Source organism: Pleurodeles waltl, chromosome 12, assembly GCF_031143425.1.
Source record: "Pleurodeles waltl isolate 20211129_DDA chromosome 12, aPleWal1.hap1.20221129, whole genome shotgun sequence".
NCBI lineage: Eukaryota > Metazoa > Chordata > Amphibia > Caudata > Salamandridae > Pleurodeles > Pleurodeles waltl.
Genome location: NC_090451.1, coordinates 11,268,920 through 11,294,540, shown reverse-complemented (window position 1 = coordinate 11,294,540; position 25,621 = coordinate 11,268,920). Strand labels below are relative to the sequence as shown.

Here is a 25,621-nt window from a genome sequence, read left to right as displayed (position 1 = left end):
ATGAGGTACTAGTCCGAGGTGCCTCGAAAATAATTGTACCGATGGTTGCCCCTACGCCATCGGCATCTGTCATCTTTGAAACACTTCATCAGCGGTCAGCTGCCAGATCCTTACTACCCCTAGTGCCGGGCCTCTTGGAGCCCGCGATGGAGGTTTTCCTTACACTGGCATCGACAAGACCTGCACCGTCCAGGCTGCAGAAGACGTATCGCCCTCCGGAGCAAGATCCGCTCTTCTTGCGCTCTGATCCGCCACCGGACTCAGTAGTTATTTTGGCGGCGTGCAAGGTTCATGCAACTTCTCCGTCCTCCACCTCTCCTCCAGATAAGGAGAGTAAGCGATTGGACTCGGCAGGCCGTAAAGTCTGTGGTTCAGCGGCGTCCTCTATGAAAACGGCGAGCGCCAAAGCCCTTTTGGGCAGCTACGATCGATCTTTGTGGGACTCCATCTTGCAGTTCGCAGAACATCTCCCAAGAGACCACAGAGAGGACTTTTTAGAATTAGCTAAAGAAGGCGCTATGGTCTCCAACTAAATCATAAGCGCGGCAGCGGATGCGTCGCTGCTTTCAGCACATTCGTACTGCCATGGTGTGACGCTGAGGAGACACTCATGGCTGCGGCTTACGTCGTTAAAACCGTATGCGCAGCAAAGAATTTTGAATCTGCCATTTTCAGGATCCACATTATTCGCATCACACGCAGATGACGAAATGGCAAGGATGAAAGCGGAGGTGAACACATTAAAGGCAGTAGGGTTGGACAAACCTAAAGAGCAATGTAGGTCCTTCCGTCCTTTCCATCGCCGCCACACCACGCAAAGGGTTCAAGCCCCTCAATGGGCCCCTACGAGGCCTCACCAGCAGTACCAGCGGCCCTACCAGCACCAACGTAAACCACAGAGGGGACGATCAGCCCATCAGTCCACTCAGAGCACCCGACAGCCTACCACCTCAAAGCCCTGTGAATTTCCTCCCCCCAACTTCGTTAACCACTCCGGTGGGGGGTAAGCATCACCAATTGGCTGGTAGAGTGGCAAAAGATGACAACAGACGCTTGGGCCTTAGACATTGTACAGAATGGATATTGTCTCAGATTTTCAGCACCACATCCGGACATCCCGCCAAAGCAGACAACTGCACACCTCGATCTCCTAAAGGCGGAAGTTTCCATCCTCCTCGAAAAGAGAGCAGTGGAATCAGTTCCCCTCAGCCAACAGGGGAAGGGTATCTACTCAAAATACTTTCTCATCCCAAAAAAGACAAAAACGAATTCAGACCCATTCTAGACCTCAAATCGGCAAACAAATGGATCCGAAAGGAGAAGTTCAGGATGCTATCCTTACACCAGATATATCTTCAGATTCGGCAAGGAGACTGGCTTTGCTCAGTGGATCTACACAATGTGTATTTCCACATCGCAAAGAAACATTGGAAATTCCTGAGGTTTCTGGTAGGTCAAGATCACTTCCAATACACAGTCCTACCATTCGGTCTCAAGCCTGCTCCCAGGACCTTTTCCAAGTGCATGGCGGTGGTGGCAGCTCACCTCCGGAGGAAACTAATCTTCATATACCCGTATCTCGACGACTGGTTAATCAAAGCGTCCACTTATGCAGAAGTAAAACGGCATTTCCACATAACCTGCGACCTTCTGTACCGACTAGGTCTTCATATCAACTTTCAAAAGTCAACGACAGTACCTGTCCAGAGTTACATTACTTAGGAGCTACCATAGACACACTGCAGGCAAAAGTGTGTCCTTCGGAGGAACAACGCTTATCTATTCTCCGGAAGTGTCGGGATCTCCGATCAATGCGTCACCCAACAGTGCGGACAGTCTCCTCACTTCTCGGATCCATGGCATCCTGCATTTACCTGACACCCAACGCTCGCCTCCACATGCGTCCGCTTCAGGAATGCCTGGAGGACCAGTGGAATCAGTGGTCGGGGAGCTGGGAAGATCTAATTCGCCTCTCCACTCATGCAATCAGATCTCTAACTTGGTGGTGCTCCCCAACCGATCTCCTAAAGGGGATGCCATTCCAGGCGCAGCCTCCGACGCAGACTATTGTGATAGATGCCTCTCTCCTCGGATGGGGAGCTCATATGGATCACCTGCAAATACAAGGCCGATGGACACAGAACGAATCATTATACCACATCAGTCTCCTAGAGCTACGGGCGGTACACCTAGCTCTCAAGGTGTTCCTACCCTCAATCACAGCAGACAACTTGCTGGTGCTGACAGACAATACCACCACTATGTTCTATCTGAACAAACAGGGGGCACCAGATCCAGAATCTTGTCTCAGGAATCCCAGACAATATGGCACTGGCTCCTAGCCAGGAAATTGAACATAGTGGCTACCCATCTGCCAGGGGTTCAGAAACAGTCAAGCGGATGCCCTCAGCAAAGTTCTAGAAGAGAACCATGAGTGGGTGCTCAACGAAGACGTCACTTGAGACATTTTCCGTTTGTGGGGCACACCTTCTATTGACCTATTCGCCACAGAAGAAAACAGGAAATGCCGTGACTTTGCCGCCAGGTTTTACCACCCACAGTCGCAGGGCAATGCTCTGTGGATAGACTGGTCCAACAAATTTCTGTACGCCTTTCCACCGATTCCGCTGATCTCAGCAGTCCTCCTCAAACTGTCGATGACATCAGCCACAATGATCCTCATTGCACCAGAGTGGCCGAGACAGTGGTGGTTCCCGGATCTTCTTCAGAGATCACTCTAGCCCCATCTCAGGCTACCCTGCAGACCGGACATCCTGACGAAGTTCGGCGGACAAATGAGGCATCCCAATCTCTCATCATTGAATTTGGCGGCATGGCTCCTGAGCTAGTCCAGTATGGTCACCTCAACCTGCCACATGATTGTATGCACATTTTAAAGGGGGCGAAGAGGCCGTCTACTCGTTTGGCGTACTCCTTAAGGTGGAAAAGATTCTGCATCTGGTGTTCTTCTAAAGGGATAGATCCTACATCTTGCAAAGAAGATGTTATTCTGCTTTACTTGTTGCATCTGGCACGATCGGGCCTACAGCTTTCTTCCATAAAAGTGCATTTGGCAGCCTTAACTGCTTGTAGGAAGACTCCTTCGCAGACCTCTTTCTTCAGAATCCCATTGATGAAAGATTTTCTAGAGGGGTTCAAGAAGGTCTTTCCTCCAATTAGACGCCCTTCGCCACTGTGGGAACTTAATGTGGTAATTTCACGTTTAACGCAGCACCCATTTGAACCCATACACAAGGCATCCCTCCAACACCTCACTTGGAAGACAGCCTTTCTAGTAGCGATCACTTCAACACGAAGGGTCAGCGAAATCCAGGCCCTCTGTGCTCACGAACCTCACACAATATTTCATTCTTCCAAAGTAGTCTTACGGACACATCTGAAGTTTCTAGCTAAGGTCATATCTGACTTCCACATTAACCAGTCGATTTCCTTGCCCATGTTCTTTCCATACCCTTCCACCCCAGCTGAGAGGGCTCTCCATTCTCTAGATGTTAAGAGAGTATTGACATTTTATCTAGATAAGACCAATCCTTTTCAGAGAACTACACAACTGTTTGTTAATTACAGATCTGTACGTACTGGCTTAGCCACCTCCAAGCAATCAATAACGAGATGGATAGTCTCTTGTATTTTATTGTATTATCAACTAGCTAAGAAAACCTTACAGGGTAAGCCTAGAGCCCATTCCACCAGAGGAAAAGCGGCTACCACTGCTCTATTGTGCAGTGTTCCTTTAGCAGAAATTTGTAAAGCTGCGACTTGGAAATCAGTTCACACCTTTACTAAATATTATTGTCTAGATTCGGATGCTAGAGCAGATGCTCAAGTAGGCCAGGCTTCTCTTAGAAACCTTTTTGCTTGAGAACATATGCATGGATTACTCTAACTGCTCCTCTGCTGGTTTTGGGATGGGCTTGGTATTGTATTCTACGCTTATGACTATACATGGAAATCCCCTACGAGAGAAGGTATAGTTTCTAACCTGTAACTCCAGTTCTCTCATAGGGGTATTTCCATGATAGTCATAAGCAACCCTCCCTCCTCCCCGGGGGAGCAGTTAGATGTCTTGATTGCGTTTATTCTGATTGTCAGCCAGTGACTACCTGCAAAAAGAACTGAGGTAACAGCCTCTCTCTAGGCATGATGGGATACTGGAGGACTGGCTGTTCTTAAAGGCACAGTATCCCTTTTCTTCATTACTAATGGCAGCCTATGGACTACACTGTTCTGCACTCCTTAGAGGTTTTGTAAAATAAAATAAGTTTTTGAAAGTAGTTGGTCTGGAAAATGGCTTTTACTTGTCAAGCATTTAATGTTTTTACCTCCAGGACAATCTGAATGAAGAAGCTTGAACACTGTAGCCCTTCCTATAGGCTGCATGGAAACATTCTTAAGTGTCTTGACAAGCCTTCCTGAAGTAAGGCGAACAGGGACACTTAAGAAGAGATATTGGAAAAAGTGCTCCAGGGTCCCCGCAGGCAGGTGGGGAATTATTCTACGCTTATCACTATCATGGAAATACCCCTAGGAGAGAACTGGAGTTACAGGTAAGAAACTATACCTTAGGCAGCACACAGGGAACACATATAGGCCACAAACTATGAGCACTGGGGACCTGGCTAGCAGGATCCCAGTGACACAGGCAAAACCAAACTGACAGACAAGTAAAAATGGGGGTAACATGCCAGGCAAGATGGTACTTTCCATCAATGGTGCCACCAACCATTATATCATCTGCCTCAAAAGAAATAGTGCCACAATACACTATTGCTGCCGCCTCTTCAGAGTCTGCTGATCTTCACACCACAGTCAGGGTTACTAAGGCCACAAAGACTACTTTCCATCCTGAGGACACATCTCCTAGCAGAGTTACAACCTTATTACCTAGCCATCTCTTGGATTGGGAAGAATCTGAGGATGAAGGACAATTTGGGGACCCACACAGTCCATTATAATGACACCTCAAATATCAAGATGAATATTACCAGCATGATTATGAGTCATATTATACCCCTCATGGTAGACAATACGAGCTGTTCCAATATTCCCAACCTTGCCATACAGTGGAGATGCCTTCATCCCTGATTCAAGACCATTAGGCCATGGTTCAGGACTAGAAACAAAGGTTTCTGGATTCGACTCCGGACCAACCAGAACAGCCTCTGCAACAGCAGCTTACCTCCGGTTACATCAAGAAACATGCCTCCACTTCCAGCAACACCTAGGTTTACACCAGCTTCCACGATAGCTGCTCCTCCCAGAGAGGATGACACCTAAGACGAGGAGAGAGAAGGAGAAATCATGGACTCCTCAACACCCTCATGACGAGTGGTATGATTACTATGCCATCACCTCATCCTCCTCATCCATCGAACTCTCCACCTAAGTATATGGGAGGGTTTCATAATTTGATGGATAGGGCTGTCACTGTGTAGGAAAGTACCCTTCTTTTTGGCATGGTTACCCTCATTTTCTGCCTGTTGTCTGTATGTTTGACTGTGCCTACTGGGTTCCTGCTAACCAGGATCCCAGTAGTTTTGCTTTCTCCTCTAAATTGTACCTCTTTCTTCCCACTATTGGCATACTGGTCCCCCCATGTAAGTCCCTAGTATATGGTACCTAGGTACCCAGGGTATTGGGATTCCAGGGGATCCCTATGGGCTGCAGCAGTTATTCTGCCACCCATAGGGATCCCATGCAAAGGGTTCTGCAGGCCTGAAATTGCAGCCTGCATGAAACAGGTGCATGCACCCGTTTTCACTACAAGTCACTACACCAGGTCACTATAAGTCACTCGTATGGTAGGCCCTCTCAGCGCAGAGGGCATGGTGCAGGTACCTGTGTGTGAGGGCATCCCTGCACTAGCAGAAATGAATGCCCCCACAAACTCCAGATCCATTTTCCTGGGCTTTGTGAGTGTGGGACGCCATACCCAGCTAGGTAATGGTAACTCTGAACCTGGGCATGTTTGGTATCAAACATGTCAGAATCATACCCCAATACTGATGCAAGTATTGGAAGTATGATTCCATGCCCCCTGGGGGCTCCTTAGAGGTCCCCCAACATTGCTACTACCAGTCTTACAGGGTTTTCAAAGCAGCCTGGCTTCTGCCACACTTTAGACAGGTTTCTGCCCTCCTGCTGCTTGATCTGATCAAACCCAGGAAGGCAGAACAAAGGATTTCCTTTGGGAGAGGAGGTAACACCCTCTCCCTTTGGAAATAGATGTGACTGGCTTGGGAGGGGTAGCCTCCCCAAGTCACTGGTTTGCTTTAAAGGGCACATTTGGTGCCCTCCATGCATAAACCAGTTCACACCGGTTCATGGACCCTCAGTCCCTGCTCTGGCGCAAAACTCGACAATGGAAAGTGGAGTGACCACTCCCTATCACCACCCCAGGGGTGGTGCCCATGGCTCCTCCAGAGGATCCCTGGGTTATGCCATCTTGTTTCCAAGGTGGGTAGGGAAGTCTGGGAGCATCTTGAGTGGCCAGGCCAGGCAGGTGACTTCAGAGCCCCCTCCTAATAGGTGCTTACCTGGTTAGGTGACCAGTCCCCCTTTCGGGGTTATTTAGGGTCTCTCTCTTCGGTCGGTCCTCCGATTTGGCTTGCAAGATTCCAGCAGGACTCCTCTGCAACCTCTGCTTCGACTTATGGCCTCCGGAACTGCTACTGGAACCTACAGGACCTGACAAGCTGCTTTCAAGAAGAAAGGACTTGTCAGCAACATTGTTTCTAGGGCTCCTGCCAGCTTTGCAACATTTCCCTTGCTGTCCATCCTCATAAGACTGCAACTCTTCAGCCTACCCAAGAAGAAGAAGGAATCTTCCTTGGAGTGAAGGAGTCACTTCCTTGCAACCGCAGGCACCTACAACAAGCGACGACCGGGTGCGTGGATCCACTGTCCTGCTGAGCTGCGTGGATCCTGCATCACCGGTAGTGGGTCGGAGTAGTCCACTTGGTCCTCTCTGCCAGCTGTCCAACTTTGGTGGAGGTAAGCCTTTGCCTTCCCACACAGGACAGTATCCCTGTGCACCGCATCTCTTGCAGCTGCCAAGGCTTGTTTGCATCTCCTCCAAGGGATCTTCAGGCAACATGTAGCTCCAGCCCCCAGCACTCCATCCTGCAAAGCACAGCCTCCTGGGTGGATCTTCTGCGCAGTGGGATTCTCTTTTGTAGTGCTGCGTGGGCTTCTTCTGTGACTTCTGTGTCCTCGTCCTGTGAGTGATGCCTCTGCTCCTGTGGACTCTCTGCAACGCTGAGGGTGCCCTCTGACTTCCCCTCCTGGGTTGAGTCCTCCTGGGACTTGCTGGTCCCGAGCAGCACCTCTTTTCCACTAACCGCGAGTTTGCCTTTGCCAAGGCTTGTTGGTGGAATTCTTGCACCGACACTGGTCTGCAATCTTCCTTTCAGAGCAGGGCTTCATCTGCATCCATCAGGAACTCTTCTCCGGCTCCAGGGCTGCAGTGCTTACCTGTTCTTCATCGCCGTCAACCAACTCCTGCATACCCAGGTGGGTGGTTAGTAGCTCCTACTCCTCCTGGACTCCACTGTGATTCTTGGACTTGGTCCCCTCTCTCCACAGGTCTTCTTTCTTCAGGAATCCACCGCTGGTTTTCTTGCAGTTTTGTCTGGGTGTCTTCTTTTTCTCCTTTTGGGTGGTTTGGGGGAAAATCCAGTGTTTTACTCCTGCATTTCTTGTTGCTGGGGGGTACTGTGTTACTTAGCTTTGTGGTTTTCTGAGACCCCCAGTTCCCCTCTACACATTTTAGTTACCTAGCTGGGGGTACCTTGTTCGCTTTTTATTTTTTTAGTATATGGTTTGAGCTCCCCTTAGTGTCACTATTGGTTATTGTATTTGCATTGGTTTCTAAACTTTTCTATGCCTGTTTGTGATTACTAGTGTATAGATTTAGTGTATTTACTTCCAACGGGTGGGTTACCTGTCTAGTATTTTGTGGTGATTTGTTCCAAAAATAAAGTGCCTTTATTTTAGTATGTGCTGTGTGACTACAGTGGTATTGCATGACCATTGCATGTCTCCTAGATATGCCTTGGTGGCTCATCCACAGCTACCTCTGGAGAGCCTGGCTTCTAGACACTGCCTACACTTCACTAAGAGGGGATACCTGGACCTGGTATAAGGTGTAAGCACCATAGGTACCCATCACACATCAGGCCAGCTTCCTATACACTCATTTTCATTTGGGTACATCTGTCTCCCACATGGATTGTTTCCTCCATGATTTCAAGGAGCAAGCCAGAAAGTCTGTAAGGGCAAACCCCGTTATCGCTTAAATATAAAGTGAAGGAATACAAATAATGAAAAATCCAGCCACAGTGCCACCAGTACCATCTCGTCTAGATAAGAAATATAAAACTACAGAAGATTCTCCAGCTTGTTTAATAGGCCATCCAAAACCACACTCTGTTGTGTCCCAAGCTTCCCAGCACCACTCTAAGAAACAGTCCATTTTCAGTTGGACTCCGACGGACAAGGAAGGCAGACATCTGGACAATGTAGGGAAGAGGTTCTCCCTGACGTCAGCGATCACTGTCAGTGCAACCAGGTCCTTAGCAATTTTGGGACATTGTGCCCTCCAGATATGGTCCAATATGAGTAGCTTCATCGATATCCTCCCAGAGGATAAACAACCCGAAGCTAGGAAAATATTATAGGAGAGCGAAATCATTGACTGCACCTTAGACATTGCCTCCACTGGCTTCCAACAACTAGCCGAGACAGCTGTTGTGCATCGCTAGGGTTGGTTGAAAGCTACTTCATTTCAACCCGAAGTCCAATCCAAGATTATGGCGTACGATGGTTAAACTTTGTTTGGCAAGCATACAGATGAGGCTTTGTTGGCTAATAAAACAGAGATACTTCCTGCTCTCTTGGCACTCTCCAGTATAAAAGACAGCCCTTTTGCGGAGCCAGAGGTAGAGGTTTCTCTTTATTCAGAGGCGATTACCAGAGACAGCACCCGCCACAGTCACAGTCCAGGTGTCCTTATTACTAGGCCTACTGTCAGCCACCCATGGCAGCCTATAGCAACCAAGCCGGCAGAACGAAACAGCCCCCTCAAGGTTGTGACTCCAACCGCAAGCAATGATCTCCATCTGTTACCAGCTGCAGTTCCTCCTTCCTCCCAATCCAACCACGTGGGCGCCAACATCTCGAATTACCCACATCATTGGAAGGAAATAGCATCGCACAAATGGGTTTTGGATCTAGTGAGTTCCGGTCGTATTCTGAAGTTTGTGCGTAGACCTTCAAACCATCCTCCAAAAAGAATGCATCCACCTCATCTTCACTTACTAAAACAAGAAGCATCTCAAATGCTCTCCACAAGTGCAATAGAGAAGGTTCCCCCTCATCAGAGAGGACCAGGTTTCTACTCCTGGTTCTTCCTAGTAAAAAAAAAGTCAGGAGAATGGAGGACATTTCTAAATCTCAGGCAGTGAAACAAATTTCTGCGCAAACAATCCTTCCTTATAATAACTGTGAGAAATGGGGTCTCTGGTTGGCAGTCGTTTTGCACTCTGTCCTAGTAGGCACCCTCACTCTTGTCAGGGAAGTGGAGATACACATTTAAGATAACCCCTGCTCACTGCCTTGGTAGCTTGGCACAGGCAGTCAGGCTTATCTCAAAATACCAAAATATACAGTATTACAGCGAAAACACTACAAAATGGACACCACACCGGTTTAGACAAATGGGCAATAGTTATTTAAATCAAAGAAGAGCAACACAACAAAAATCCAACATACACTACTAGTCAAGTTATGAATGTTTAAAGTAAAAAGAGCCTTACCCCATAGAGAACAACGGAAATGTTGTTGTTATACAAAGTACCAGATTTGTGTCAAAAATAAAGCTGCACGGGTGAGCGAGCATCGGAAAAGTCTGCGATGTGCCGATTACTTACTTGCAAGGGAGGCCGTGCGTTGTTTCTTCTCCGGTCAGGTAGGCAGTGTGTTGTTTTTCTCTCCCGCAAGAGTGCCATGCATCAATTTCCAGACGCGGTCCCTCAGATTCGAGCAGGATCATGTTGATTTTGACGCCCATCGATGATGCGTGTGAAATCCGGCCGCACGGTGAGGGAAAACCACGCTGCTTGCGGTTTGTGTCTTTTTCAGCAGCCGCAAACGGGTGTTGTGTCGTTTCTCCAACCATGATGCAGGTGATGTGTCGATTTCCAAACCTCAATGCAGGTGGTGCATCGCTTCCAGACGCGAGGCAGGTGGCGCATCATTTTTACAGCCACGCTGTAGGTAGTATGTCTAAATTTTCCCTGTCTGTGGATTTCAGTCCTTGTTCTACCCGCTTCAGGTTTCAAGGGCACCGGGACTGGATAGGGCACCACTTGGCAGGGCAGGAGTCTCTCCAGAGAGTCTAAGTGCTGGCAGTGGAAGTCTTTGATGGCCCTCAGACTTCAAAACAGGAGGCAAGTTCAGTCCAAGCCCTTTGAGACTTTTCAGAAGCAGGAATATACCACAAAGTCCTGTCTCTCCTTTCTCAGACAGAAGCAGCAACTGCAGGCCAATCTAGCAAAGCTAATTCACAGACAAAAGCGCAGTACTCCTCTACCGGCTCTTCTCCTTGGCAGAGTTGTGGACAGGGTCAATGCCGTGGGACAGCACCCAAGAATCCCTAGTTCTTGGGTGCTGTCCCACGGCATTGACCCTGTCCACAATTCTCCGCCATAGCTCCATTTTGCTAGCTAGCGATATCTGCTGCACCTGTGTTCCAAATAACTGTGGCTCTACCCTGATAATTCCCTCCACCATGACCCTTAGCTCCTCCTATGTTAAACGGGGGTGTCTTTGTGGTGCCATTTGTGTTATGTGAGGTGTATAGGTGAGGGTGTGTTGGGTAATGTGTTGGGGTGTGCGATGTGGGGTGCGTGAGTGGTGTATAGGTGTGAATAGTGTGTGGCTCTAGTTGTGTGAGTGGTCTTGATGTCTCTCTGCTGGCAATGGTTTGAAATGGTAAAGGTTTGTGGGTAATGTGGGGGTGTATTTTATAGTGGTGTGGGTGTGTGTATGGGTGTCAGGTGTGCGTTGTTTGAATTGTCCAGTGTGGTGTTGTTTTGTATGTGTGTGTCCATTTTGAGCGCAGCGGTATGTACCGCCAATGGTTTACAGCCGTTTAATGTCCGCAGTGGTGATTCGTGGGTCATAATGTGATGGGCGTTGTTCTGCTGGCGTAACGGTGTGGTTTCTGATACCGCCAGTTTATCACTGACCTTTGGGCTGGCGGATTTGTGTATGTTGATGAATACTGACAGATTGGTGTGTCTGTGTGTGTCATAATATGGTGAACAGTTACCCGCTGCAGCGGCGGTAAGTTGGCAGTCAGTGTGGCGGTAAGTGGGATTTACCGCTTATGTCATTATGAGGGCCTATGTCTCCATTGTTGCCCCTCTTAATGACCTCACTTCCAAGAAAATGCCTAAGAAGGTATTATGGACAGTCAGCTGTCAGAAAGCTTTTGAGGAGCTTAAGCAGGCTATGTGTACTGCACAAGTCCTAAAAAGCCCAAACTATTCAAAGAAGTTTATCACAACTCAATTCAGAGGGCCGGGATCAACCTGTTGCTTTTATTAGTAGAAGGTTGACACCTAGAGAAAAGTGGTGGTCTGCTACAGAGATGGAGGCCTTTGCTGTGGTCTGGGCGCTGTAGAAGCTGAGACCATACTTATTTGGGACTCACTTCATAGTTCAGACAGACCACAAATCTCTTTTATGGTTAAAACAAATGAAAGGTGAAAACCCTAAATTGTTGAGGTGGTCCATAGCCCTGCAGGGGATGGACTTTACAGTGGAACATAGGCCTGGGAGCAACCACTCCAATGCAGATGGACTCTCCAGATATTTCCACTTAGACAATGAAGACTCATCTGGGCAATGTTAGCCATATTAGCCCTCGTTTGGGGGCAGGGGTGTGTGTAGGAAAGTACCCTCTTCTTGACATGTTACTCCCAATGTCTGCCTGATGTCAGTGTGTTTTACTGTTTCACTGAAATCCTGCTAACCAGGACCCTAGTGCTTATGCTTTCTCTCCTCAAATTTGTCATTACATACTGGTAGCCTAGTATTTCATCCCTGTAGGAGGCTGGCCTGGCTTGCAGTGGGGACCTTGGGTAGCTGTAGCAGAGCAGCTTAGGCTGAACTAGGAGACATGCAAAGCTCCTGCAATACCACTATAATTACACAAGCGGTCATTCCTACCTTGGCGGGCGGCGGTCGCCGCCCGTCTGGCGGGAACCGCCAGAAGACCGTACCGCGGTCAAAAGACCGTGGCGGTCATTCTGACTTTCCCGCTGGGCTGGCGGGAAAGCACCAGCAACGAGGAAGCCGGCTCCGAATGGAGCCGGCGGAGTTGCTGGTGTGCGACGGGTGCAGTTGCACCCGTCACGATTTTCAGTGTCTGCCAAGCAGACACTGAAAATCAATGTGGGGCCCTGTTAGGGGGCCCCTGCAGTGCCCATGCCAGTGGCATGGGCACTGCAGGGGCCCCCAGGGGCCCCACAACACCCATTCCCGCCAGCCAGGTTCTGGCGGTGAAAACCGCCAGAACCAGGCTGGCGGGAAGGGGGTCGGAATCCCCATGGCGGCGCTGCTTGCATCGCCGCCGTGGAGGATTCACAGGGGCAGCGGGAAGCCGGCGGGAAACCGCCGGCTTCCCTTTTCCCCAGAAGCACCGCCAGCCTGTTGGCGGTGCTCCCTCCGTCCCCTACCCTGGCGGTCTCGGACCGCCAGGGTAGGAATGACCCCCACAGTGTTATCCACAATGAAAGACAATACTCAGTGTTACCAAAAATAAAGGTACTTTATTTTAGTGACACAAGGCCAAAAATATCATAGAGACAATACTCCTTTTGGAGGTAAGTATTATACACAATATATACACTAGACACCAAATTAGAAATGTAGTCATAGGATAGTGCAAACAATAGAAAATACCATAGAATGCAATAGGAAGAAATAGGCCTAGGGGCAACACAAACCATATACTAAGAAAGTGGAATGCGAATCACGAATTCCCCCTTAGGCAAGTGTAGTGTGTAGAGGGTCACTGGGAGTGTAAGAAAACCACAAAGGTGAGTAAAATACCCCACCCCAGAGCCCAGGAAACTAGGAGTAAAGTACTGCAAGTTTCCTCAGGACACACTACAAGTCGTGATTAGAGTTATTGCAAGAACCAAACAAGACTGCAAACAACAAATGGTGGATTCTTGGACCTGAAGACCTGCCAAGAGAGGAGACCAAGTCCAGAAGTCACAGAAGATTCCAGGAAGGACAGGAGCCCCTGCCAACCTAGAAGAAGGTGCAAAAGAGGAGTCTCCGGTTGGAAGAAGACTGCAGAAATGCACCAAGGGAAGGTGGCTGCGGGTTCCTGCGTGATGCAATGGATGTCCCAGGTGGAGATGTTGGATGCAGGTGAGTTTCGGCACTGGATTCGTCCAACAAGCCTTGGTTCAAGCAATGTCGAGGATTGCATCAAATGGCGCTGCCTGGACCCAGAAGGCACCTGGGGGCCTCAACTCGGACTGAGGAGGCAGAGCGGGCTCCCAACACTAGAGGGAACCCACAGATGACCAGGCAGCACCCACTGAGGCTCCAGGACATGGGGACAAAGAAGGTACAAATTGCGGTTGTTGCAGCACTACAAAAGAAGGTCCCACGCTGCCGGAGAACAACTCAGCGAGTTGAACGTCACAGGATAGAGTGCTGGGGACCTCTGCCAGGCTGTGTACAAAGTGTCTTTGGAAATAGTGCACAGAGGCCTAAGGAGGTGAGGATGACGCGGTGCACAGGGGTACTGTCGCAGACAGGGAAGGCAAGCTCTTACTTCCTCCAAATTCAGACAGCAGGATCTTAGGACAGTCTGTGTCGAAAGGGTCCACCACCTGTTTTTCCAAGGAGCATGCTTGTCACCAGGAGATGAGTCCAAGAGAACCGGTCTTCGACTTAGAAGGTGCCTGCAAGTGCAGGCAAGTGACTCTGTCACTCCACTGGAGATTTCTTCGGTCCTTCTGGTGCAGGGTGAAGACAGGGAGTCCCCAGAGCATGCACACCATGAAAACTGTTGCAGTTGCAGGCTGAAGTTGAAGTTGCAGAGTCGCAGTAGCCTTTCTTGATACTTTCTTGCTGTTAAAGCGGTTCCCAGGAGCAGTCTGCGGTTGATCCAAGGTCAGAGGATGAAACAAGAGTTACAGAGGATTCCTGGTGGAAAGTTGTAAGACAAAATCTGAAGGGAACCCACAGGAGAGACCATAAATAGCCCCGAGAGGGGGGTTGGCTACCTACCCAGGTATGTACCTATCAGGAGGGGAGTCTGACGTCACCTGCTGGCACTGGCCACTCAGATTCCTCCAGAGTGTCCCCACAACTTGGAAAACAAGACGGCTAACGCCAGGGACACACTGGAGGAGATCTGGGCACCACCCCTGTGGTGGTGATGGACAGGGGAGTGGTCACTCCCCTTTCCTTTGTCCAGTTTCGCGCCAGAGAAGAGACTGTGGGTCCCTGAACCTGTGTAGACTGGCTTATGCAAGGAGGGCACCATCTGTGCTCTTCAGAGCATTTCCAGAGGCTGGGGGAGGCTACCCCTCCCCAGCCTGTAACACCTATTTCCAAAGGGAGTGGGTGTAACACCCTCCTCCCAAAGGAAATGCTTTGTTCTGCCTTCCTGGGAGTGAGCTGCTCAGACCCCAGGAGGGCAGAACCCTGTCTGTGAGGTGGCAGCAGCTGTAGCTGCAGTGCAAGCCTCAGAGAGCTGGTTTGGCAGTACTGGTGGTCCATGGTGGAGCCCCCAGGATGCATGGGTTTGGCCTCCCAACACCATATCTGGAATGGGGGACACTTCCATTGTGAAGTTACATGTAGGTATTGACCTATATGTAGTGCACATGTGTAATGGTGTCTCAGCACTAAAGAAGTCTGAGGAACTGGCCCTGGACAGCGTGGGGGCACCTTGGCTAGTGCAAGGGTACCCTCACACTTAGAAACTTTGCACCTAACCTTCAGTAAATGAAGTTCTGATGGATACAACTACCTGTGGATTCCTCACCTAAAGAATTTTCCCCACGCGCCAGCTCTCAACTGAAATTTTCTTCGAGCTCTACAATACGAGCGGTGGACTGAAGTGGTCCGGACGTCCAGCTGTCCAACTTTGGTGGAGGTCAGAGCTTGCCTCCCCACGCAAGACAGTACCCCCACCACCACGTGTTTGGCAGTTGCCAAGGCTTTTTGGCATCCTTCCATGAAGTTCTTCGTGCACCGTGCAGCTCCGCCCCCCAGCACCCCGTCCTGCGATCCACAGCCTCCTGCGTGGTTCTCCGGCAGCGTGGGATCCCTTTGTGCAGGGCTGCGTGGTCCTCCTTTTGCACCTTCTTTGTCCCCATGCTGCGTGTACTCTGCCTGGTCTTCTGAGGGCTCTGTGAGTTACTGAGAGCCCCCTCTGTCTCCCTCTCCTGTGTAGAGGCCACCAGGTCCCTCCTGGTCCTGGGCAACACTATTTTCCGCTAACTGCGAGCTTTGCTTGTACCAAGGCTTGTTGGCGGAGTCCAGCGAAGCAAACCAGACTGCAATCATCCATCCGGCATCAGATATCACCTGCCCCACCCAGAATCCGCATCCGTTTTCTTGGTTGCAGTACTGTAGAAAGTTGGCTCTGTATGTACTATTTCAAAGTCAGAAATAGCATGCACAGAGTCCAAGGGTTCCCCTTAGAGGTAAGATAGTGGCAAAAAGAGATAATTCTAATACTCTATTTTGTGGTAGTGTGGTCGAGCAGTAGGCTTATCAGAGGGTAGTGTTAAGCATTTGTTGTACACACACAGGCAATAAATGAGGAACACACACTCAAAGACAATTCCAGGCCAATAGGTTTTTATATAGAAAAATATATTTTCTTAGTTTATTTTAAGAACCACAGGTTCAAGATTTACCAACAATACTTTAAATGAAAGGTATTTCACTCAGGTATCTTAGGAACTTTCAATCAACACAATAGCATGTACAGTTTTGGCAAAAATGGCAATAAGCTATTTTAAAATTGGACACAGTGCAAGATTCAACAGTTCCTGGGGGAGGTAAGTATTTGTTAGTTTTGCAGGTAAGTAAAACACTTACAGGGTTCAAAGTTAGGTCCACGGTAGCCCACCGTTGGGGGTTCAGGGTAACCCCAAAGTTACCACACCAGCAGCTCAGGGACGGTCAGGTGCAGAGGTCAAAGTGGTGCCCAAAACGCATAGGTTTCAATTGAGTTAGGGGTGTCCCGGTTCCAGTCTGCCAGCAGGTAAGTATCTGCGACTTCGGAGGGCAGACCAGGGGGGTTTTGTAGGGCACCTTGGGGGGGCAGGGCAGGGCAAAAGGCAGCACAAAAAGTACACCCTCAGCGGCACAGGGGAGGCCGGGTGCAGAGTGCAAACAGGCGTTGGGTTTGCAATAGGTTTCAACGGGGGACCCAGGGGTCTCTTCAGCGATGCAGGCAGGCAAGGGGGGTGCTCCTCAGGGTAGCCACCATCTGGGCTAGAGAGAGGGCCACCTGGGGGTCGCTCCTACACTGGAGGTCGGATCATTCAGGTCCTGGGAGCTGCGGGTGCAGTGTGTTTACCAGGCGTTGGGTTCTTTGAAGCAGGCAGTTGTGGTCAGGGGGAGCCTCTGGATTCCCTCTACAGGCGTCGCTGTGGGGGCTCAGGGGGGTCAACTCTGGCTACTCACGGGCTCGCAGTCGCTGGGGAGTCCTCCCTGTAGAGTTAGTTTTCCGCAGGTCGAGCCGGGGGCGTCGGGTGCAGAGTGGAAAGTCTCACGCTTCCGGCGGGAAACGTGTGGTCTTTAAAAGTTGCTTCTTTGTTGCAAAGTTGCAGTTTCTTTGGAACATGGCAGCTGTCCTCGGGAGTTCTTGGTCCTTTTAGATGCAGAGCTCGCTGGACCCTGGGGGACGCGTTGCTGTTGTAGTTGTTCTTGAAGTGGGGAGACAGGCCGGTAGGGCTGGGGCCAAAGCAGTTGATGTCTCCGTCTTTTCTGCAGGGCTTCAGGTCAGCAGTCCTTCTTCGTCTTCAGGTTGCAGGAATCTGATTTCCTAGGTTCTGGGGTGCCCCTAAATACTGAATTATGGGGTGTGTTTAGGTTTGGGAGGGCAGTAGCCAATGGCTACTGTCCTTGAGGGTGGCTACACCCTCTTTTTGCCTCCTTCCTGTGGGGAGGGGGACACATCCCTAATCCTATTGGGGGAATCCTCCAAAACCAAGATAAAGGATTTCTAAAGGCAGGGGTCACCTCAGCTCAGGGCACCTTAGGGGCTGTCCTGACTGGTGGGTGACTCCTCATTGTTTTTCTCATTATCTCCATTGGACTTGCCGCCAAAAGTGGGGACAGGCATCTCCACTAGCTGGAGTGCCCTGGGGCATTGTAACACAAAGCCTGAGCCTTTGAGGCTCACTGCTAGATGTTACAGTTCCTGCAGGGGGGAGGTGTGAAGCACCTCCACCCAGATCAGGCTTTTGTTTCTGTCCTCAGAGGGCACAAAGGCCCTCACCACATGGGGTCAGAAACTCGTCTCTCAGCAGCAGGCTGGCACAGACCAGTCAGTCCTGCACTGAACAGTTGGGTAAAATACAGGGGGATTCTCTAAGATGCCCTCTGTGTGCATTTTTTTATAAATCCAACACTGGCATCAGTGTGGGTTTATTATTCTGAGAAGTTTGTTACCAAACTTCCCAGTATTCAGTGTAGCCATTATGGAGCTGTGGAGTTCGTTTTTGACAAACTCCCAGACCATATACTTAATATGGCCACAACTGTACTTACAATGTCTAAGAATAGACTTAGACACTGTGGGGGCATATTGCTCATGCAGCTATGCCCTCACCTGTGGTATAGGGCACCCTGCCTTAGGGCTGTAAGGCCTGCTAGGGGGGTGACTTACCTATGCCACAGGCAGTATTTTGTGTGCATGGCATCCTGAGGGGGATGCATGTCGACTTTTCCTTTTTCTCCCCACCAACACACACAGGCGGTCATTCTGACCCTGGCGGTCAAAGACCGCCAGGGCGGAGGACCGCGGGAGCACCGCCGACAGGCCGGCGGTGCTCCAATGGGGATTCCGACCGCGGCGGTAAAGCCGCGGTCGGACCGGCAACACTGGCGGGCTCCCGCCAGTGTACCGCCGCCCCATTGAATCCTCCAAGGCGGCGCAGCTTGTTGCGCCGCCGAGGGGATTCCGACCCCCCCTACCGCCATCCAGATCCCGGCGGTCCGACCGCCGGGATCCGGATGGCGGTAGGGGGGGTCGCGGGGCCCCTGGGGGCCCCTGCAGTGCCCATGCCACTGGCATGGGCATTGCAGGGGCCCCCGTAAGAGGGCCCCTAAATGTATTTCACTGTCTGCTGCGCAGACAGTGAAATACGCGACGGGTGCAACTGCACCCGTCGCACAGCTTCCACTCCGCCGGCTCGATTCCGAGCCGGCTTCATCGTGGAAGCCTCTTTCCCGCTGGGCTGGCGGGCGGCCTGAAGGCGACCGCCCGCCAGCCCAGCGGGAAAGTCAGAATTACCGCCGCGGTCTTTCGACCGCGGAACGGTAACCTGACGGCGGGACTTTGGCGGGCGGCCTCCGCCGCCCGCCAAGGTCAGAATGAGGGCCACAATCTGGAATGGCAGTGCGCATGTGTTAGGTGAGGGGTCCCTTAGGGTGGCACAACATATGCTGCAGCCCTTAGAGACCTTCCCTGGTCACAGGGCCCTTGGTACCACTGGTACCTTTTACGAGGGAATTATCTGTGTGCCAGGGTTGTGCCAATTGTGGAAACAATGGTACATTTTAGGTGAAAGAACACTGGTGCTGGGGCCTGGTTAGCAGGGTCCCAGCACACTTCTCAGTCAAGTCAGCATCAGTATCAGGCAAAAAGTGGGGGGTAACTGCAACAGGGATCCATTTCCTTTCAAGTAGTGACCTTCTTCACCAGTGGTTCTTCTTTTGCACCTTCACCCGGTTAGCAGGGGCTACTGTTCTCTCTGGACTCTTCAGTGCTTCTTGGACTTGGTCCCCTTCTTCCAAAGGTCTTCGGGTCCACAAATCCATCATTGGTGTCTTGCAGTCTCTTCTGGTTGTTGCATTATCTTCTTTTTCGTATTCTTGTGTGTTCTCGGAAAGTTACTGTGATTTACTCCTGCTTTCCTGGGCTCTGGTATGGGTTCTAGTACTTACCTTTGTTGTTTTTTAACACTCCCAGCTCCCCTCTACACACTACACTTGCCTAGGTTTGAAACCTACTTTCGCATTCCACTATTTTAGTATAGTGTTTGTGTTCCCCCAGGCCCATTTCTAACTGTTGTAGTTTTCACTATTTGCTCTGTTTTCTGTTTTTACAACTGTTACTGCATTCTACTGTATATGCTGTGTATATTACTTACGTTCTAAGGAAGTATAGTCTCTAAGGTATTTTTGGCATTTGTGTCACCAAAATAAAGTACCTTTATTTTTGTAACACTGAGTATTTTCTTTCATGTGTTTGAGTACTGTGTGGCTTCAGTGGTATTGCATGAGCTTTGCATGTCTCCTAGTTAGGCCCTGGCTGCTCATCCACACTACCCCTAGAGAGCCTGGCTTCTAGACACTGAGTACATTTCACTAATAAGGGGTAACTGGACCGGACATTAGGTGTAAGTACCTTAGGTACCCACTACAAACCAGGCCAGCCTCCTACAGCTCTAGCGTAAAAACGTTTGTAATTAGTCCCGAGAAGCGCGGGGAGGCACATAGAACAAAGCACATTGTCACTGACACTAGAATGACAGTGAAATCTTGTAGATTTCTCTGGGCCATTCCTAAGGGCCTCTTTGCGGGTGAACACTACCCGTGCATACATTATACATGGCGTAGGTATAATGTGGCGCAAGGGTTTACAAACCGGCACAAAATTCTGAATTAGAAAAAGTCAAGTCCACAGCCATTAAAACCATAACCCTTTTGGGAGTAATGCTAGGTTCTATAAACAACAAGGCCTGCCCCACATCAGAGAGACAAATAAAGCTAATATCATTGGCAAAGTCTATTAGGAGAAAAGAGTCTCTTTCAGTACGCCTCTACATGCCGTTTTTGGGAATAATGCCATCATGTATTCTTCTAGTTCCGTTCTGCTTTCTAAGGATGCAACCCCTCCTGGAAGAACTAGACCTACAAGGGGTACAAGCGAGAGGTTTGTTTGACGACATCAACAAAGTCTCTCCAGCCATGATCGAAGATGTATGTTGGTGGACCCTGCAGACATACCTCTCAGTCGGCCTTTCGTTCTTCGCTCAACCCTCTCTGTTGGTCATGCTTTCCTGGAGGGATGGGGAACATACCTTCAAGATTACAGGTCAGCGGCAGATGGCAGAAGCCTTGCCAGTGTTTCCCCCTCAATCTGCTCAAGCTCAAGGCAGTACGTCTGGCTTTGCAGGCCTTCCTTCCCAAGATAAAGAACTCTGTGGCTCTCATACAAACTAACAATACAACAAAAATGCACTGCTTGAACAAATAAGAGGGTACAAGATCACTTCTCTCTCAAGAGTCACACTATATCTGGAATTGGGACATCCAAAATGGAGTGCCTCTGCGAGCAGAGCATGTATCAGGGAAGCAAAACAAGAAAGCAGACACTCTAAGCAGACTAAGGTCATCTTGCCATAAGTGGGAACTAGATCAGGAGACAATCAACTAAATATTCTCACAGTGGGACAAACCCAATGTTGAATTCTTTGCAAACCCCCAGAACACCAAATGCCAATTCTTTGCAAGCCGGCATTACTTTACAGGATCATGGGGAATGCATTTTTGTTGGCATGGTCTGAAATCTTTGCTTACGTCTTTCCTCCCATTCCCCTCATTCCAAAGGTTCTCACAAAGATGAAGATCATACCTTGCATAATAATTCTAATAGTCTCAATGTGGCCTTGCCAACACTGGCTCACAGAGCTTCATCTACTGTCAGAGAACCTCAAGTGCGATTGAAAGTCTCACCTTGTCTGTGGACAGTGAGCGAGGACCAAGTCCTGCACCCAAATCCAGAGTCTCTTCACTTATCGGCCTGGCACCTGAGCACAATGAATTTGCCCATCCATACATCTCTCCCGAATGTAGAGAGATACTTTCTAGGATATAGTGGACAGTATGAATAATACGTATTCTCACAAGTGGAAGGAATTTTGTTTATGATGTCAACAGGAGCGGATACATCCCCTGTCCTCACTTGAACAGATATTACTATACCTATTACAATTGGCATGCTCAGGTTAAGCTCATGAACCTATCAGGGTTCATGTGGTGAACCTATCTCGATTCAAATAATCACCCAGGTCACTCTCTTTATATTCCTCCAGAATGACAAAACAGTTTCTCAGAGGCTTATTTAGGGTTTTTCCTTCAGTCAGACCTCCTCCTACATCTTGGCATCTGAACACAGTGCTATCACTGCTCATGAAGCACCCATTTGAGCACATTCACAGAGCAAATTTAAAGTACCTCTCCTGGAAAGTTTCTCTCCTTGTGGCCCTGAATTCTGCCAGATGGGTCAGTGAGATCCACGCCCACACTATTCAAGAATCCTCCTACTATTTAGAAGTAATAGGGTAAACACTTTGTACTTTCACCTCAGTGAGCCTCTGATCTTAGAGACCTTCTTTCCCAACCCTTCAACACTGGCCGAAAAGTCTCTTCATTCTTTGGACATAAAGCGATGCATCAAGTTCTATGTAGACAAGACCAAGAGCTTTCGTAACTCTAGCCAGTTATTTGTGGCTTACCGGCATCACGCAAAGGGCAACCTCTTTCGGAAAAGAGCATAGCTAGATTGATATCTGCTGTAGTTCACTTCTGTCATGAAGCAGCAGGAAAGACATTACAGACTTCTGTGCATGCTCACTCTACAAGAACAATATCAACCTCAGTGGCACTATTTGCTGGTGTGCCACTCAAGGACATTTGCAGAACAGCCACCTGGAAAACTAGCGATACTAGTAGTTGCACGTTCCTTCCATATGCTTCGGCGTATTAGGAAAATATCCAAATACTTAACACTCAAGGCCCTTATCCAGGTAGTGATTGATCTGGTAATCTCCAGGATAGACTACGCCAACTCTTTACAGGTTGGCATCTCTAAAGGTTCATAAAGAAACTACAGTTGATCCAGAATCAAGTGGCTTGTCTGATACATAAACTTCCGTATCAGTGCCACATCACCCCTCTAATGAAAGAAATTAATTGGCTACCAGTGGCACAAAGAGTAATTTTTAAGACGGGCTGCATCATACATACAATTCTATGAGGCAAATGTCCGGCGTTTATTTCCTCATGTATTCAGAAATATACTTCCACTTGCGCTCTGCAGTCCTCTTATGCATTGACGGTAGCCAGGTTACAAAAAGAAGATTTTCATTTGTGGCACCTAAACTATGGAATTCTTTCCCTCCAGCAATAAGATCTGCCGCCTCTTACCATACATTTAAGAAACTGCTGAAAACATGGTTATACACTCAAGCATACAACTAACTGGTATCTCAGTACCTCTGTATGACTCCACCCTCCGTGCCATGAAACCGATGGTGAACGTGTGCTTAATAAATTAACATACCATAACATACCTTTACACAACATTCCTGTCTGGACTCAACTCCTCAAGGAGATGTAGCAATAGGCCAAGTGGTTCTAACACATCTTTTCCAATAAAGGTGAGCTACCTCTTTCTTCCCACCATCCTCTTACTAGTTCTGCACATTGCCTAAAATATAATGGGTTTTCTTTCTTAACATCAAACTGAAATATTTTCTTATGTTTAACCACATCTTGTGAGATATGTACAAAGTTATGTCTTTGTTTATACTATGTCTGGGTATATTTTCTAAATGTGATATATCTATAGAATTGTATTCTTAACAATTTACAGTACCATGTGCCTAAGTACTGCTTTATGCTCTGATTCGGCATGTGAATATGAAAGTTCCAATACTGGAGTAAGAAACTTAGGCCCTCATTCCAACCTCGGCGGTCTTTTCCAGAGACCGCCGAGGTTCCGCCGGGCCGAAGACCGCAAGTGTTGGCCTTCTTCCGCCAACCATATTATGACGGCTGGTGACCCTCCACCCTTTTTTGGACGGACAGCCACCAGCAGCCATACTGAGAGTCGGCGGTGTAGTGGAGGCTGCTCCTCCATCACCGCCAAGTCATCAGAACACCACCCACCGAAATACGACTCAGTATTCGGCGTGGCGGTGTTCTGGTGACGGGGTGCTGGCGGCCGAGCAGCCCCCATGGATCCCGTTCCCTCCCGGAGGATCACCGAAACAGGTAAGGTGATCGTCTGTTAGAGGAGGGGGGTGGGGGGATGTTGTGTGGTGTGTGGGTGCATGGGGGTGTGCGTGTGTAGAGGGGTTGTGTGAGTGCGTGTATGTATGCGGGGTGTAATGTGCGTAGGGGAAATGTAACGTGTATGTATGTGTGCATGTATATGCACGTGTATGTGTGTGAATGGTGTGAGCGTGCGTGAAGGGGGTGTGGGGGCTATGTTTGGGGGGTCTATGGGTAGGCGGGCGTGGGTGGGGAGGGGGTCCTACTACCCTGGGGAGGTGGTAGGGAGGTCGTGGGGGAGGGGGAGTCCCCAATCAGTGCCAAGTAGCAAATTCCCTGGCACTGATAGTGCATACCGCCATGGATTTCGTGGTGGTTGAAAACCCCACGAAATCCATGGCGCTGTGCGGGGTCCTGATACAGCCGGCGGACTAGTGATGGCCTCCGGGCTGCAGACCATTGTCTCCAGCCTGGCAGTCGTTACCGCCGTGCCAGACGATGCGGGACATTGGTGGTTTGGCATATGCCAAACTGCCAATGTCATAATAGAGCGGTAATGACCACCGGCCTGTTTGCGGTCTTACCGCCCTTTTTGCACTGTCCGCCAGGCTTGTAATGAGGGCCTAAGTTACTTATCTGTAACTGTAGCTCTCCAGTATTGGCATCTCTCATTGATTGACATGTGACCCACCCTCCTCCCCTGAGAGCCTCACCTTTCACTTTTTTAAGTGACTCTCCGCACTTGTGCTGTGGAAAATCTGAGGGACTGGAGCTTCTCCCAGGAGTGTTCTAGAGGGCAAAGCAGCTTGATTGACTGAAATCTAAGTGTGGCCTCTTTTTATCAATAGAATATGATAGGTTGCAAAATTGAACGGCCTAAGGCTTTCATGCGCTATTTTTAACATTACATTGCTATTGTTTGGTACCGGAGACTCCCATCTCGACGATGGGGAATGATTGAAGCATGTGACTCTATGAAAGATTCCAGTACTGGAAAACTACAGTTACAGGTAAGTATCTTATTTTCTTCCCCCTTCGCCCTTTACCATGCCTCAGTGGGATCTTAATTTAGTTCTCATTTACTTCATGTGTGCTCCCTTCGAGCCGCTGCACAATTGTCCCCTCCAGCTGCTCGCCATCAAGACAGTTTTTCTTGTAGCAGTAACATCTGCCAGTAGGGTGAGCGAACTGTAGCCTTTGTCATCCAACCCTCCCTATCTGAATGTGTTTCCAGACAGTGTGGCCCCAGAACCTCTTTCCTGCCGAAGGTGGTGACCCCATTTCATTTGGGACAGTCTGTCAACCTGTCCATATTCTAAACTCCTTTTCATCCCTCTTAAGAAGAGGAGCGACTCCACCATCTGGACCCAATAAGAACGTTGTTCTTCCTTGACTGCACAGAAGAGTTCTGGGTGGACGATCAACTCTTTGTGGGGTATGTTGGAGCAAAGACAGATCAGGCAGTGCAGAAGTAAACCATTTCATGCTGGGTTGTTCTCTGTATTGAGATCTGCTACGCCTTGGCTAAAAAACAGCCTTCTGAGGGCTTATGGGCCCATTCCACCAGAGGAAATGCTGCAATCACGGAGTTCGCTTGTGGAGTTATAGTCCTGGACATCTTCCAGACAGCAACATGGTCATCCCTGCACACGTTTGCCGAACACTACTGCCTGGACAGCCAGGCCCATAAGGACTGGCATGTTGCCTGTTCGGTCCTGCAGGTATTGTTTGGGTATTCATTAAAATCTAAGGAATCTGCAGGTAGAAGCCTCTATCTGATGAACAAGTTACTTACCTTCACAACACATCTGGTAGAGGCTATATCTAGCTGCAGATTCCTTACACCCACCCATACTTCCCCACTCTGCTGACCGATTTTCTAGGGTTAGGGTTGATTCCTTTCAGGACACTAGTTTGGACACACTGTCAGTTCACTTTATGGCTCTGCGCACCTGGTTTGGGGGGTCGTGAAAAGTAATTGACTTCTGCGCTCCTGGGTGGCGCATATAGGTGAGTGTGATGTCACTTCTGACGCCAATGATGCCGCCACACCGAAGCAAATGATGCCACTGATGGCGGGCAGAGGTACTGCTCATAAAAATCTTCCAGATCCACCTAGAAAATTCAAAGGTGAAGAACCTGCAACTAGATATAAACTCTACCAGTGTGTTACTGAAGGTATGTAACTTGTTCTTCTCAGCTGTTGTTGAGTTCCTTCCGACACAACCTACTCAATTAGAAGTGAGCTTCGTCCCTCCCCCAC

At 49.2% G+C, this 25,621-nt stretch overlaps 1 protein-coding gene across 1 annotated transcript in view; it reads left to right on the top strand.

Moving 5' to 3' along the window:
• The window catches only part of PCSK4 (proprotein convertase subtilisin/kexin type 4), a 2,195,633-nt gene that overhangs the window by 292,795 nt on the left and 1,877,217 nt on the right, over positions 1–25,621 (top strand). The window lies entirely within an intron of this gene.